The 15,237-nt window shown below is 37.9% G+C and overlaps 1 long non-coding RNA gene across 1 annotated transcript in view; it reads right to left on the bottom strand.

Annotated features, from left to right (window-relative positions):
- Positions 1-8,251: 8,251 nt before the first annotated feature.
- The window catches only part of LOC142873364 (uncharacterized), a 28,470-nt gene continuing 21,484 nt past the window's right edge, over positions 8,252-15,237 (bottom strand). The window contains exon 3 of the long non-coding RNA XR_012921432.1: positions 8,252-11,302. This is a non-coding gene — a long non-coding RNA (uncharacterized LOC142873364). The remainder of the gene's footprint in view (positions 11,303-15,237) is intronic.

Genomic DNA, 15,237 nt, shown 5'->3' with positions numbered 1-15,237 from the left:
AAGAGGACCTAAAAATGATGTATCAGGATTAAATGAGATTGTGTGAAGCATTTAGCTGAGCACTGAAATATGGCAAACCTTCAATAAGTTATAGTGGTTGTCATTATTATTTATTGATTGCTTAGTATTTGCCAGGAGCCGGGACTACAAAGATATAGTGTCTTTAAAAAACTCAAATGCTGGTGAGGCCAACAGATAAGTGGACCATCAATTATCAAGTGGTTCAGTTTGTGGAAACTGCAATATAGGGACACAGAGGGTCTGAGAGAGTATGAAAGAAGGGGAGCTAACTCAGCAAGAGGGGCTGGAGAGGTCGCCCATGGAAGTGTTTGAGCTGATAATCTCATGCATTATGTATCCTTTTCCAAGAACAATCCAAATGCATTAAACTTTGCATATACTTTTATAACTGGATTGCAAACTGCAAAATCCTATGCTACTAATAAAACACATCTTGCTGCATTACTTGGAACATCATCAAAAGAGTTTTTTAAAAGGAGGCTGACAAAAATAGATTCATATTTAGAAAGATCTCTGGAGCAGCCTGTATTACATGCTCAATAAATATGTATTGAATAAAAGTATGAATTAATCTCCAGAAGTAAATGATAAATAATTAAATCAATGCTTCAAGCCTTGTCTTCACTTCAAAATTATGATGTACAATGAATTCTATAGGCATTGGTGCAAATGGAGAGAGCATTTCTGAACTGCCCAAAGTTGGTCATATGGAAGAACAAGGAATCAAAGATTAATGAATCAAAGGTTAATGAGTCTTTTTATGTATGCATATGAATAATTTTATGTGTATGAATGCCCTTCTCTCTACTAGTTCTGCTTAGAGGGAAGCGGGGATGACTTTGTGTTGGAACAAAATGAAAGAAAAAAATAACCTCTCTTGGAATGGCTTAATTATTGATATGTAGGTAATAATATATGGTACCACTGGCAGCATGTGCTTTGCTTACTCTAAGGAATTTGATCTTATTATGTATATCAAGTCAGAATAGCTTATGTTGTAGTAACAAAACACCTCTGATCTTGGTGGCTTAACACAACTAAGGTTTCTTTCTTCTTCATGTTCTCTGTCCAATATGTGTCAATAGGGTGGACTCAGGCTTATTGCAGCTGCATCTCAGCACATGCTTGGCACCTTAGTGGAAGAGAAAACGGGTAATTGTATGCTGGTTCTTAAAACTTCTGCTGGGAAGTACATGCATCTCTTCCGCCTGTATATTTCCTTGGTCAAAATAAGTCACATCATTTTCTACAAGGTGGCAGAGAACTGTGATCCCAACTTGTGTCTAGAAGCAGGGAGAATCAGAATGACTGTTGAAAATCACTGATGACATCACAGTCCACCCTTCAGTCATCAAATATTTAGTTCCCTCTCCCACCTGCATTCAAAATACACTCATCCTGAGGAAGACAACCCAAAAGTCTTCTCTACAGCATCAAACTTAAAGTCTAGCATCTCTGGGAGATATGCGGTGGTCTCTGCATCTGGAGGTGATACCCCATTGTGTCTACATAAGGTCTGGATGCGACATCTTTTGCTCCAAATCCTGTGAACTAAAAAGACAAGCTATTGGCTCCTAATGTACTATACAATGGTGGATCACAGACGGGACATGCCCTCAAGACTTCCATTCAGAATTCAGGGTCTGTAGCAATTCTAAACTCCTGCTGGACAACCTTAGGAGGACTTCCTACCTACAGATGGCTTAAGTTCCTTCATCAGGCTCCAATCCTGTCCTTGTTGAAGGGATTCCTCAATCCACATACCTCCACAGCCCTTGAATGAACCCTCTGTAGGATTCTTCTTTTTCTGATATCCCTTTTAGCCTCATCCAAAGTGGGAATTAGCGCATGTGTCTTCCTGAGGATTTAGGAAGATCTCTCAGCCCACTTCCTACTTATAGAAGGTTGGGGCCAAGACTTGATTTAAATTCTGAGCAGTCAGTTTCTCTTTTTCTAGGCTAGTGGTCCCTTTAGCAGTTTACTTGTCTCAAAAATCCAGTAATCTCATCTGATTCCAGTCAGTTCCATGTGCCAATAGCCACATCCACAGTTCTTTTCCAGACATATTTCTTTTTTTTATTCAAACTTATTTTTTGAGATATAATTTGTAAACCATACAATTCATTCATTTAAAAATTACAATTCACTGTCTTGTAGTATTGTCATGTGCCTCATTATGACGTTTCAGCCAACAACAGACCACATACATGATGGTGGTCCCATAAGATTATAATGAAGTTGTAAAATTCCTATCACCTGGTGACATTGTAGCTGCTATAATATTCTAGTGCAACACGTTATTCACATGTCTGTGGGATGCTGGTGTAAAGAAACCTACTGTCCTGCCAGTCATATAAAAGTCTAGCATGCGCAATTACGTAATACTTGATAATGATGATAACCAGTGACTATTTTACTGGTTTGTGTATTTACTATACTCTACTTTTTAATCATTATTTTAGACTGTACTTCGACTTATTAAAAAAATAAGTTAATTGTACCACAACCTCAGGCAGGTCCTTTAGGAGGTGTCCCAGAAAAAGGCATTGTTATCATAGGAGATGACGGCTCCATGCATGTGACTGCCCCTGAAGACCTTCCAGTGGGACAAAATGTGGAGGTGGAAGGCAGTGATATTGATGATTCTGACCCTGTGTAGGCCTAAGCTAATATGTTTTTGCTTTACTTTTTAACAAAAAAAAAGCTTAAAAAGTAAAACAAGAATAAAAATGTTTTAAATAGAAAAAAGTTTACAGAATAAAGATATAAGGATATAAAGAAAGAAAATATTTTTGTATAGTTCTACAATGTGTTTGTGCTTTAAGCTAAGTATTATTATAAAAGAATCAAAAAGTTTAAAAAATTAAAAAGTTTGTGTAATACAAAATTATAGAAAACTAATTTATTATTGAAGAAAGAAAACTTTTTTTATAAATATAGTGTAGAAAGTGTACAATGTTTATAAAGTCTACAGTAGTGTATGGTAATGAGCTAGGCATTCACATTCACTCACCACTCACTCACTGACTCACCCAGAGCAATTTCCAGCCCTGCTAGTTCCATTCATGGTAAGTGCCCTATACAGGTGTATCATTTTTTATATTTTATATTGTATTTTTATTGCACTTTTCTAGGTTTAGATACACAGATACTTAGCATTGTGTTCCAATTGCTTACAGTATTCAGTGATAAGCTGTACAGGTTTGTAGCCTAGAACCAATAGGCTACACCATACAGTCTAGGTGAGCAGTAGGCTATGCCATCTAGGTTTGTGTAAGTACCCTGTATGATGTTCCCACAATGATGAAATCACCTAACGACGCATTTCTCAGAATGTATCCCCATCGCTAAGCAATGCATGACTGTATATTCACAGAGTTGTGCAAACATCACCACTAATGACAGAACACTTTTATCGCCCCACAGAGAAACCCTATACCAATAGCAGTCACTCTTCGTTCCTCCTCACCATTGCCCATCCCCCCTCCTTCGATCCCAGCCCCTGGAAATCTACTTTTTGTCTCTATGGATTTTCCTATTCTTGACATTTCATATAAATTGAATCATATAATACTGTATATGGCCTTTGTGACTGGCTTCTTTCACTTAGCATAATATTGTTAGTGTTCATTCATGTTGTAGCATATATCTGTACTTATTTTTTCCTATTTATTTTTTATTTGTATATATTCATGGGGTATAAGTGCAATTTTGCTATGTCAATATGTTTTATTATGGCCTTCAGTGCATATATCATGGGAGCAACACACATTTGTAATTAATTTTTTTTTTTTACTGCCAAATAATATTCTATTGTATAGATGCACCACATTTTACTTATCCATCAGTTGATGAACAATTTGGGTTCTTTCTACATTTTGGCTATTACAAATAATGCTACTGTAAACTTTTATGCACAAGTTTTTGTATGAACATATGTTTTCATTTCTCTTTAGTAAGACTTTTTCTTTATTTGAGATTGGGTCTCACTTGGTCACCCAGGCTAGAGTGCAGTGGTGTTACCCATAGCTCACCACAACCTCAAACTCCTGGGCTCAAGCAATCCTCCTGCCTCAGCCTCCCAAGCAGCTAGGACTACAGGCATGCACCACCACACCCAGCCAATTTTTCTATTTTTTGTAGAGAAGTGGTCTCATTCTTGCTCAGACTGGTCTCAAACTCCTGACCTCAAGTGATCCTCCTGCCCTGGCCTCCTAAAATGCTAATATTACAGGTGCGAGCCACCATGTACCCAAACTAGTCATACTTCTTCTGTTTTTTTTTTGGTTTTTTTTTTTTTGAGACAGGGTTTCACTGTGCTGCCTGGGCTAGAGTGCCATGATGTCAGTCTAGCTCACAGCAACCTCAAACTCCTGGGCTCAAGCAATCCTCTTGCCTCAGCCTCCTGAGTAGCTGGGACTACAGGTATGTGCCACCATGCCTGGCCAATTTTTTCTATATATTTTTAGTTGGCCAATTAATTTCTTTCCATTTTTAGTGGAGACGGGTCTCACTCTTGCTCAGGCTGGTTTCGAACTCCTGAGCTCAAATGATCCTCCCACCTCAGCCTCCCAGAGTGCTACGATTACAGGTGTGAGCCACCACACCCGGCCTCATACTTCTTGAATTTGCTATATTTCCTTGCTTTATTGTGTGTGTGTGTCTCTCTCTACCCATTCCCTCTCTTAGTTGTAGTTATTTGGGGACTATGTTTTGTGAGAGGGCTATATCTTTGGGTTTTTTTTAACTTGAGCTATTTCAGCCAGTTAAAAAGATACAGCAGGTGCCATCTTAACCCACAGAGAGGTTTTAACAATATGTCTGATGGCTGTACCTTGATTTGGTCCTTGCTTTGGGGCTGAATTTTTGTTGTTACTGTTGTTTTTTGTTTTTTTGAGACAGAGTCTCACTCTGTCACCCTGGCTAGAGTGCAGTGGCACCATCATAGCTCACTACAACCTCGAACTCCCAGGTGGGCTCAAGCAATTCTCTCCCTTTGGCTTCCCAGAGTGCTAGGATTACAGCCATGAGCCACTACTCCTGGCCAAGGGCTGAGTTTTACTCAGACTTTGTCATGGGATCATTTCTCAATGCTACTTTTTAATGTTTGGGGCTCAGAAATGGTCGCCTTTTGCAACCCTATAAACTCCCAAATTTATGGAAATTCTCTATTCCCTTACCTGTTCTTAAATTGGCCAATTCTTTTTTTTCTGAGTTCATCCATTTCTTATATTACCCCACCGAACGTAGTCATTAGCAATGAACACAGGTTATTAACATTCTATTTTTCAACCTCTTCTTCTAAGGCTACAAATTATTAGGAATGTGCTATGTCTTCCAAGTGTTCCCAATATTTTGCCACTGCATACTATGAATATATATCCTTTCATCCTCCAATAATAGTGTTCCACCACATGCTACCAGTCTCTAAGCCAGTACCTCATTTTATGGAAATTCAACTAAAACAGAAATTTCTATGACATCCAAGATAAGTTTGGTTATGCTCTGAGAAAGCAAAACAAAAACAAATGAAAAAAAAACCCTCAGAATCTCATTATCTTAACTTTACAAAAATGTATTTCTTGCTTATGTTATGTGTCCAGTGCAATTCATCAGAGTAGTAAGAAAGTAAAAATTAGTTTGGACGATACGAATCTGCCCTACCATTCATCAGATTAGAATAAAAGACACAGATAAAGCCAGCTGCAAAGTTAACAGGAAACAATATTTTCCCCAAGGACACACTGCAGCTGCAAAGTGTCATAACAATCCACTTCTTTAAGAGGCTACTGCCTTCTTATTCACTGAGCAACTTTGTCCTCTAAAATCAGAGACTGTCAGAAATTTAAATGATTTGATTAAAGTTGTTGCTTAAAATTATATCAGTAAGAAGGAAACAATCCCCTCCTCCTGGAGGATCAAAGTAACTCCAACACAGAGAAGCAATTTCCATTTGCAGCCCAGCTGCAGAGCTTCAGATAAGGGGTTTCTTCTGCAAACAACATTCCACATCTATCTTAACTTTCTTTTTTCTGAGGAAAGAAGACCCTGGGTCTAGTTTGCAGGTGGATGTGATGTTGACTCCTGTACACAGCCCTGCTTGGCTGTGAGCCTACCAAAACACTGCTCTGTTGGAATTTCACCTAATCTCTAACCTTCTCCCAAATTCTGTCTATCCTAACTTGGTCTTTCCCTTTGTTTGATGAGTTGCCTCATGATTTCTTCAGCGTATGTGTCTCCTTCATGGCAATGGGTCAACAAACCTGATTTTGCCTGACAAAAGTTCATTTTTAGTGCTCTTAGGCTGATAAGGGTGTTCAACTCATTATAAACTTCTGATATCAGAAGTCCTATATTTTATATAATAAAATAATTATAGGTTCTTATCAGGTGCTGCCTTGACCCTAAACTATCCTAGCTTTCTGAAGATGACTCCTTTCCTGGAAAAATGAGGCTGATCTATATAACACAAGTCCTCACTCACAAAAGCCATGAGGTTTAGAAATAACAATGGCTAAAAGCTGAAATCTTACATGCTTCAGGGCAACTCGGGTACCAGGCCATCCTTAAAATTCCATTGATGCGCAGCCAAGCTGCCCGATGAGCCCCTTTCTGTCTCCGTCTCTCTAAGATGCTAAGACCCAGGAGAGAGAGAGGCCTGCACTCTGACTCAGATAGCTGCCATCTCTTAATAATATTTGAAGAATAAAATAAAAAGAAAGCAATTGTAAATATGTCATCCTTTCCCCTTTCCCCCATACTTCAATGTGGTTACCCCTAGACAACAAAGAAGGAGTTCAGAAGTGGGTGTTGGGAGTCCACCTAAGAAGCCTTAGAGTTAGAGAGTTAGAGAAAGGGGTAGGGTATCAGCCACTGTCCCAGCAAGAGCTGACAAGGGATGGTGAAGCATCTGGAACAGGCAATAGGAGGGAGAGTTACCACCTCTTGGTCTGAAAGGGCAAAAGGAGGGAAACGTAGAGCCTAGTGGAAGCCGGAGATGTGGAAGAGGGATCACTGGACAGGAGCTATGGCTGTAGAGGAACGAAGCTACAGCCTGGATCACAAGAAGGCAAGAGTTAGGTGAGGGTGGAGATGGAGGGCAGGGTGCGGACATCAGAAGAATAAATATCCCAGCCTCTTTGCTTTTACCCTGCAATCAAACTTCTGGCATTTCCCATTGGCCAGACCCAGCTGGACTCCAAAAGGCAAGAGAGCCCAGGAGAGCGTTGGTGAAGGTCAACCTCTAGAATCACGGTTCGGGGTGGAAAAGAGAACATAATGGGCCATGGTTGGGGTGAGGCGAATGGGGACTAATCAGCACAGGTGGGCTGAAGAAACAACAGGGAAGGTGGACTTGGGCAAATACATGAGATAGGAGCTCCTGTCCACAGCTGACTTTTACATCAGGAAACCCCTTGCAATCCCTTCCCTGTCTGGGCTGGTACTTTTTTGGTTCATCAGGTCATGAGTAGGCTGATGCATTCCAAGACTTTCCTGGGCTAGAAGGCAAGCCTTGTTTCTTCTTCTGGCCCAAAGTCTTCTCATCAAATCAGGTGCTAGAGCTGAACAGCACATCATTAAGAGTCTAGCATATCTTAAAATATGATATTCATATACCATAGATTCATTCTTTTAAAGTATAAAATTATGTGATTTTTAGCATATTCATAAGATTGTGCAACCATCACCAGTATCCAATTTTAGAACATTTTCCTCATCTCTAAAAGAAACCTCATGCCCTTAGTGGTCACTTCCTCATTCCTTCCTTTCCCCAGCCCTAGGCAATCACCAACCTAGGTTCTGTCTCTATGAATTTGCCTGTTCTGGAAATTTCATGTACATGAAATCATACAATATGTGGCCTTTTGTTACTGGCTTCTTTCTTTTTTTTTTTTTTTTTTTTTTTGAGACAGAGTCTCGCTTTGTTGTCCAGGCTAGAGTGAGTGCTGTGGCGTCAGCCTAGCTCACAGCAACCTCAAACTCCTGGGCTCGAGTGATCCTTCTGCCTCAGCCTCCCGAGTAGCTGGGACTACAGGCATGCGCCACCATGCCCGGCTAATTTTTTTTATATATATATCAGTTGGCCAATTAATTTCTTTCTATTTATAGTAGAGACGGGGTCTCGCTCTTGCTCAGGCTGGTTTCGAACTCCTGACCTTGAGAAATCCGCCCGCCTCGGCCTCCCAAGAGCTAAGATTACAGGCGTGAGCCACAGCGCCCGGCCTTGTTACTGGCTTCTTTCATTTAACATAATGTTTTCAAGGTCCATCCATGTTGTAGCATGTCTTCATACTTCATTCCTTTTTAAGACTGAATAATATTCCTTGGATGGATATACTATATTTTGTTCATCCATTCATCAGCTGATAAATATTTGTGTTGTTTTCATATTTGGTTAGTATGAATAATGCTGCAGTGAACATTCATGTACAAGTTTTTGTGTGCCATATGCACTCAATTCTTTGGAATATCTATTAATACCTAGGAGTGGAATTTCCAGGTGGTGGTGACGCCACTTTTAACTTTTTGAGGAACTGCCAAAATGTTTTCCAAAGCAGCTATACTATTTTACATTTCCACCAGCAATATATGACAGTTCCTATTTCTTCATATCCTCACCAACACTTTTTATCGGCCATGTTTTTGATTACTAGCATCTTTTTCTATAATGTACTTGAGTTTCTACAATCAGATTATTGAGGCCAGGCTCTGGGATATGCTAAGAATAGAGGTCTTGGTGGAGTTAATGCATCACACAGGGATTAGAGTCAGGGTCGTTGCACATAGACTGGGCTTGGGAAGGTGATGAAGTTGATGACTTCTATACTTTGGTCTTCCAGTTTGGGATGTATGCAGTGGATATCTATGTTGGGAGGAGAGCCTAATAGTGTCTCCCATTTTTATATTCTCAGCCATTTATTTTAAGTCTTATGTTATTTGAACTAGTGGAAGTTCTTCTAGATGTTCTAATGAGTTGTCCCCTGGTTCTTCCAGATACAGCTGAGGTGCTGGAGAAATTGTGGTACTGGGAAGTTCAGGAAAGTCATAACGGGAAAAGAGATTGATGTGGAAGCAGATGTACAATGGGAGAAGTAGTATCTTATTGGCAAATCCCATATTGGCTCAGTACTCTGGCTGGCCCTGCTGTCTGTGGATTGTCTAGCAATGAATAGAGCTACTCTGCCAGGCCCATGCTAACATGTTCCATCAGTCTGCAAGTGGTAGGTGATTATTGAAGAGCTTTGAAAAATGTCTTCAAAAGTGCATGCAAATGGGATAATGGAGAGATGAAGTCCATGGAGAAAAAAAAGATGCCCCGAGAAGCCAAGTAGAGGTAGTGAGAATCAGGGCTACTGTATGGAAGAACAGTCCATCACTTTGGTGAACTACAGATGTCGGAAGGATATGGGAGTGGCACTGTGAAAAATGAAATCTACTGTGGAGAGTCCCAGGGTATCAGAAGTGAGTACACCTATTCCTAGTTATGGGATGGGTTATATCAAAAGTGGGGCCACCAAGAGTGGCTTCAGACTAAGGCAGACGTTTTCAAATGTGTCATGTAGACTGGTTGGGGGCATCCCTGGGTTCAGATGTCTCTAGTCAGGAAGTACAGACAGCTGTCCCAGAAAGTAGGGCCCTTTTGCCCTTCACTTCCACTACAGCCCTCAGTTATTGCTGGGCATGGAATTCTTTGGTGACACCAGATAGAAAGAGGGCTGTCTGGACCCAGGAAGGAATCATCTCATTTGACTTTAAGGTGGTTGCCAAGGATTGATTCTGTCTCTCTATCTCTCTTAAATTAATTTTCATTTTATTCTGGAGGTCATGTTCTTAGAGGAGCTGGCAATGTATTAGCTCATTAAGTATCACATATAATTTCTGATAATAACTGATAATAATACTGGTTGGCAAGCTAAGGAGATTTGTGCCATTATTTCTGATCTGTTTTATAGATTAGAATTTATTTTTCTTAATAAGTATAATTGAATGTGTGATCCAAATAAGCTCTAAATCTAATCACATGATATATATTTTCTGTGTAGAGATTTTATAATAGATTATTTAGAAATGATCCCTAACCCCAAAATACCAGTTGCCATACCTATGGGATTAAGAACATTGCATAATTTAACGTTTGTCGTATTACTTCAGTCTATTCTTTTACTTAGCATATTGATGACATTGTTCATTTTAATCCTTAAAGAGGATCAAGTGGAGAAACAACCAAAAAACTCAAATTTGTTTTTAGAGTGGACTTTTATCACTGTTTGCCAGTTTCTCAATTTCTGGAAGAATGTGTTGCTTAAATCAGTTGAGCACAAGAAAACAAGACTTATACACAGTGGTAGAAAGCAGAGGTAGAATTTAGAAAGGGCTTTTCTTGAACTTCATTAGTCATTCTCTTTAATTCTTCATGTCAAATGTGTAATGCTGGTTTGGCATCACTCTTAATAATAACAATTCTTCAACCTCTCCAGGAAGCTTTAAATGTTCAGAAAACAAACATTGTCTCCGAAGCTTCAACTGGCAAATGTAAATAGAGTGAAAACATTTCCATAATCCTCCAAGAGGGTTTTAGCAAATTTTTCATTAATATTTTCCTGCTTTCTCTGGAAAACTCTGATTTCTAAGGTAAAGATGTTTTCAGAAAAAGTTGGCTCTATGCAAATAGCCCTCAGTTTATTTATTAAAAGGCTATCACTCTTCTTTGGTGAAATTATAGATAGATGTGATGAAAAGAAAATTAGGATTGTTCTCTCAGAACCCAGTTGTGTTTTTCTTTTTCATTTTTTTAACAGTTTCATTGAGATATGATCCATATACGATAAAAATTCACACCTATATAGTGTACAATTCAGTGAGTTAAAGTCACAAAGAATTAAATACACTAAATATAAACATATTCCATTTTGATTATTTATTCATAATGTCCAGATGATGGACATTTGGGTTGCTTCCACTTTTTGGCTATTAAGAACAATGGTCCTGCGAACAATTCGTGCACTAGTCTTTGGACACGTGCTCAGTCTCAGTCATGCTTTAAATACACATTTGCATAGATTGTTGACATGTGCTTTTTGCCATTGTGTGCCTTCTTCTGAGGAAAAAATACTTTATATTCATTTACACTCTCACATTCTGTCTTTAAGCCTGGATGAGCAAGAGAGAAGGTAAGGGAGGTGAACGGGAGGTTGATCTGAAACCCCAAACACACTTTTCTCATGCAGAATCAAGGATGAGTTCACCAAAGTTGTCTTGTAATCACAAATTTCTTTTTATTCTGTGAAAAAAATATATAAGTAAACTAAAAATATATACACACATATATACCTCTGGATACATATATATGTGTATATAACACATACACACATATAAATATACATATACCTATGAATATATATGTTGTATATATGTATATATATAGCCTTTATCCAGAGGCAAATAAAGCATTATTGAGAAAACAATTTTCAAATGTAAATATTAATTTTTTTAAGTAGTTCTTTTGAATATCTGATTTCCAGATCTTTTAGAGAAAACCAGTTTCAACCAGGTCTTGAAAGGCTTTATTTTACCCTTGAGCAGCTGTATGCTCACTGAGGCCAGTTTGTGACTATAGGGTGAAGTCAAGTGAAAGAAGGAAATTTCCTGCTTGCCTATATTCTAAGTTTAATTGATGAATAATTCTTTTATAAAATATGTGATAAATTCCTATTCTGTTGATTTTGTCTAATAACCAACAAAACAATGTTCTGGGTGAAATTCGCACTTCCCATTGCAAAGTGAGCTGTCTGTGTTATGCTGATTAAGTCAACTCAGCAGCCTGCAGAATGAGAAAGAGTGAATCCTTTCACTGTTCTGCCTGGGCTTCTCAGCATAGAGACATGCATTGGCTCTTGCTGCTGTCAGACACCATGCACTGTAGCCTTACATATGCATTTTGTCTTTAGTCTTCACAAGAGACCCCAAAGTTACGTATTATATTCATTTCACAGGTGAATAAACTGAGGCTTAGCAAGGTTGCATAACTTCATATAGTCACTCGTGAATCTCAGGTTCAAACCCAGGTCTTTCTGACTTTTCCAGATCTAACTCCAGAGCCTAGATCTCTATCCACTCCATTACAGTAGCTTTATAATATTATGAACCTAGATAAGGGAAAAAAAAAAACCCTATAAAACAATTTGCCAAAGATCCTCACCAATTTAGAACTTAACTATTTTGCAAGCTCTTTTCCATAAAATAGAGCTGGGAATCAGGAAAGAAACAAAAAAGGATGCATAAGTAGTCAAAGTAGATTTTATAAACTCTGTGCACTAAAATTCACACACATTGCTCATAGGATAATTCCTCAGGTTCTCTCTCAGTCTCTTTTTAAAAAATTGTGATAAATACACATAACAAAATTTATCATCTTAATCATTTTAAGTGTGCAATTCAGTGATATTAAGTATATTTATTCTCCCCCCAGCCTCCAACAGTTTTGTTGTACTCTATTTTGTTTGCTCTAATTGTGCTGCTATCTCCTTTCTTCTGTTAGCTTTGGGTTTAGTTTGTTTTTCTTTTTCTAGTTCCTTAAGTTGTAAATTTATGTTGTTGATTTGAGAATTTTCTTGTTTTTTAATGCAAACATTTACAGCTATAATTGTCCCCTTAGCATTGCTTTCACTGCATTTTATAAGTTTTGGTATGTTGCACTTTCATTTTCATTTATGTCTAGGTATTAATACTTTCTAATTTCCTTTGTGATTTCTTACTTGATCCAATGGTTGTTTAAAATGTATTGTTGGGCACGGTGGCTCACACCTGTAATCCTAGCACTCTGGTAGGTTGAGGTGGGTGGATTGCTTGAGGTCAGGAGTTCGAAACCAGCCTGAGCAAGAGCGAGACCCTGTCTCTACTATAAATAGAAAGAAATTAATTGGCCAACTAATATATAGAGAAAAAATTAGCCAGGCATGGTGGCACATGCCTGTAGTCCCAGCTACTCGGGAGGCTGAGGCAGTAGGATTGCTTGAGCCCAGGAGATTGAGGTTGCTGTGAGCTAGACTGACGCCATGGCACTCACTCTAGCCTAGACAACAAAGTGAGAATCTGTCTAAAAAAAAGAATGTATTGTTTAATTTTCCATTGGTTGTTGGTTCCATTGGTTGTTGGTTCCATTGGTTGTTCTATTGGTTGTTGTTCTATTTTCCATTGGTTGTTTAAGAATGTATTGTTTAATTTTCACCAATTTGTGAATTTTCCAGTTTTCCTTTTCTTATTGATTTCTAACTTCATTCTGTTGTGTTTGGGGTAGATACTTTGCATGATATCTATTTTTTAATTCTGTTAAAGCTTAATTTGTTGCCTAACATATGGGCCCATGTACATATGAGAAGAATGTGTATTCTGCTATTGGGTAGAGTGTTCAGATATGTCTGTTAAATGTAGTTGGTTTATTGTGTTGTTCAAATCTTCTATTTCCTTTCTTATCTTCTGTCTGGTTATTCTCTCTTAATCAAGAATGGGATTTTAAAATCTTAAATAATTATTGTAGAACTGTCTATTTATGCTTCCAATTCTGCAAATTTTTGCTTAACAAGTTTTGATAGTATATTATTAGATACACAGATGTTTTTAGTCATTATATATTTTTGCTGTATTGACCCTTTTTGTCAACATACAATGTCCTTCTTTATCTCTTGTAAAGTTTTTTGATTTAAAGTCTATTTTGTATGATATTTATATAGCCACCCCTACTTTCTTTTGGTTACTACTTACATGAAATATTTTTTTCCATCCTTTCACTTTCAACCTGTTTGTGCCTTGGATCTAAAAGTGGGTCTCTTGGGCCAGGCTCGGTGGCTCACACCTGTAATCCTAGCACTCTGGGAGGTCTGAGGCAGGCGGATTGCTCGAGGTCAAGAGGTCACCAGCCTGAGCAAAAGCGAGACCCTGTCTCTACTATAAATAGAAAGAAATTAATTGGCCAACTAATATACATATAGAAAAAAATTAGCCAGGCATGGTGGCGCATGCCTGTAGTCCCAGCCACTCCGGAGGGTGAGGCAGGAGGATTGCTTGAGCCCAGGAGTTTGAGGTTGCTGTGAGCTAGGCTGACACCACAGCACTCCCTCTAGCCTGGGCAACAAAGCGAGACTTTGTCTAAATAAATAAATTAATTAAATAAAAGTGAGTCTCTTATAGACAGCATATAACTGGATCATGTTTTTTAATACATTCTGCCAACCTCTGTTTTTTGATTAAAGAATTCAATTAATTTATATTTAAAATAATTACTGATAAAAAGGGGCTTTTATATATTTTGCATCCAAAAACTAATAATTATTTAAATGCACTAGAGTTTTAAATTGTATAGAAGACAAAATGTGGAGTCACAAAATGTTTTTACAATAATAATAGCTTTTATAATTGTGTATATATTTGCCTTAATGGAGATCTTTATTTCTTCATATGACTTTAAGTCATTGCCTAGTGTTCTTTCCTTTCAACCTACAGGACTCCCTTTAGCAATTTTTGCAGAGCAGGTCTAGTGGTAATAAATACCTTTGGCTTTTGTTTATCTGGGAGTATCTTAATCTCTCCCTCACTTTTGAAGAACAATTTCACCTGATATAGATTTTTTTGTTGATAGGTTTTTCCTTTCAGCACTTTGAATATATCAGTTCACTGCCTTCTGACTTCCAAAATTTCTGATGAGAAATTGGTTAATAATCTTAATGAGTATCCCTTGTATGCAATGAGTGTGTTTCTTTTTGCCTTTGTCTATCAACTGTTTGATTCTAATATATCTTGGTGTGAGTATCTTTGTGTTTATCTTATTTGAAGTTTGTTGAGCTTCTTGGATGTTTATATTTGTGTCTTTCATCAAATTTGGAATCTTTTGGCCATTATTTTTTCAAATATACTCTCTGTTCATTTCTTTCTCTCTTCTCCTTCTTGGATCCCTACAATGCATATATTGGTTTGTTTTATTGTGTCCCATAGGTTCCTTATACTCTGTTCACTTTTCTTCAGTCTGTTTCTTGCTGACCCTCAAACTACATAATTTCCTTTATCTTCAAGTTCTCTGATCTTTTCTTCTGACTACTCAAATCTGCTTTTGAATCCCTCTACTGAAATTTTCATTTCAGCTATACTTTTCAGCTCCAGGATTTCTTTTTGGTTTCCTTTTAGGTTTCTATCTCTTTACCAATATTTCCATTTTGTGAATAC

The sequence above is a fragment of the Microcebus murinus genome, chromosome 10 (assembly GCF_040939455.1).
Source record: "Microcebus murinus isolate Inina chromosome 10, M.murinus_Inina_mat1.0, whole genome shotgun sequence".
Taxonomy (NCBI): Eukaryota; Metazoa; Chordata; class Mammalia; order Primates; family Cheirogaleidae; genus Microcebus; species Microcebus murinus.
This window is presented reverse-complemented; position numbering and strand designations above follow the sequence as displayed.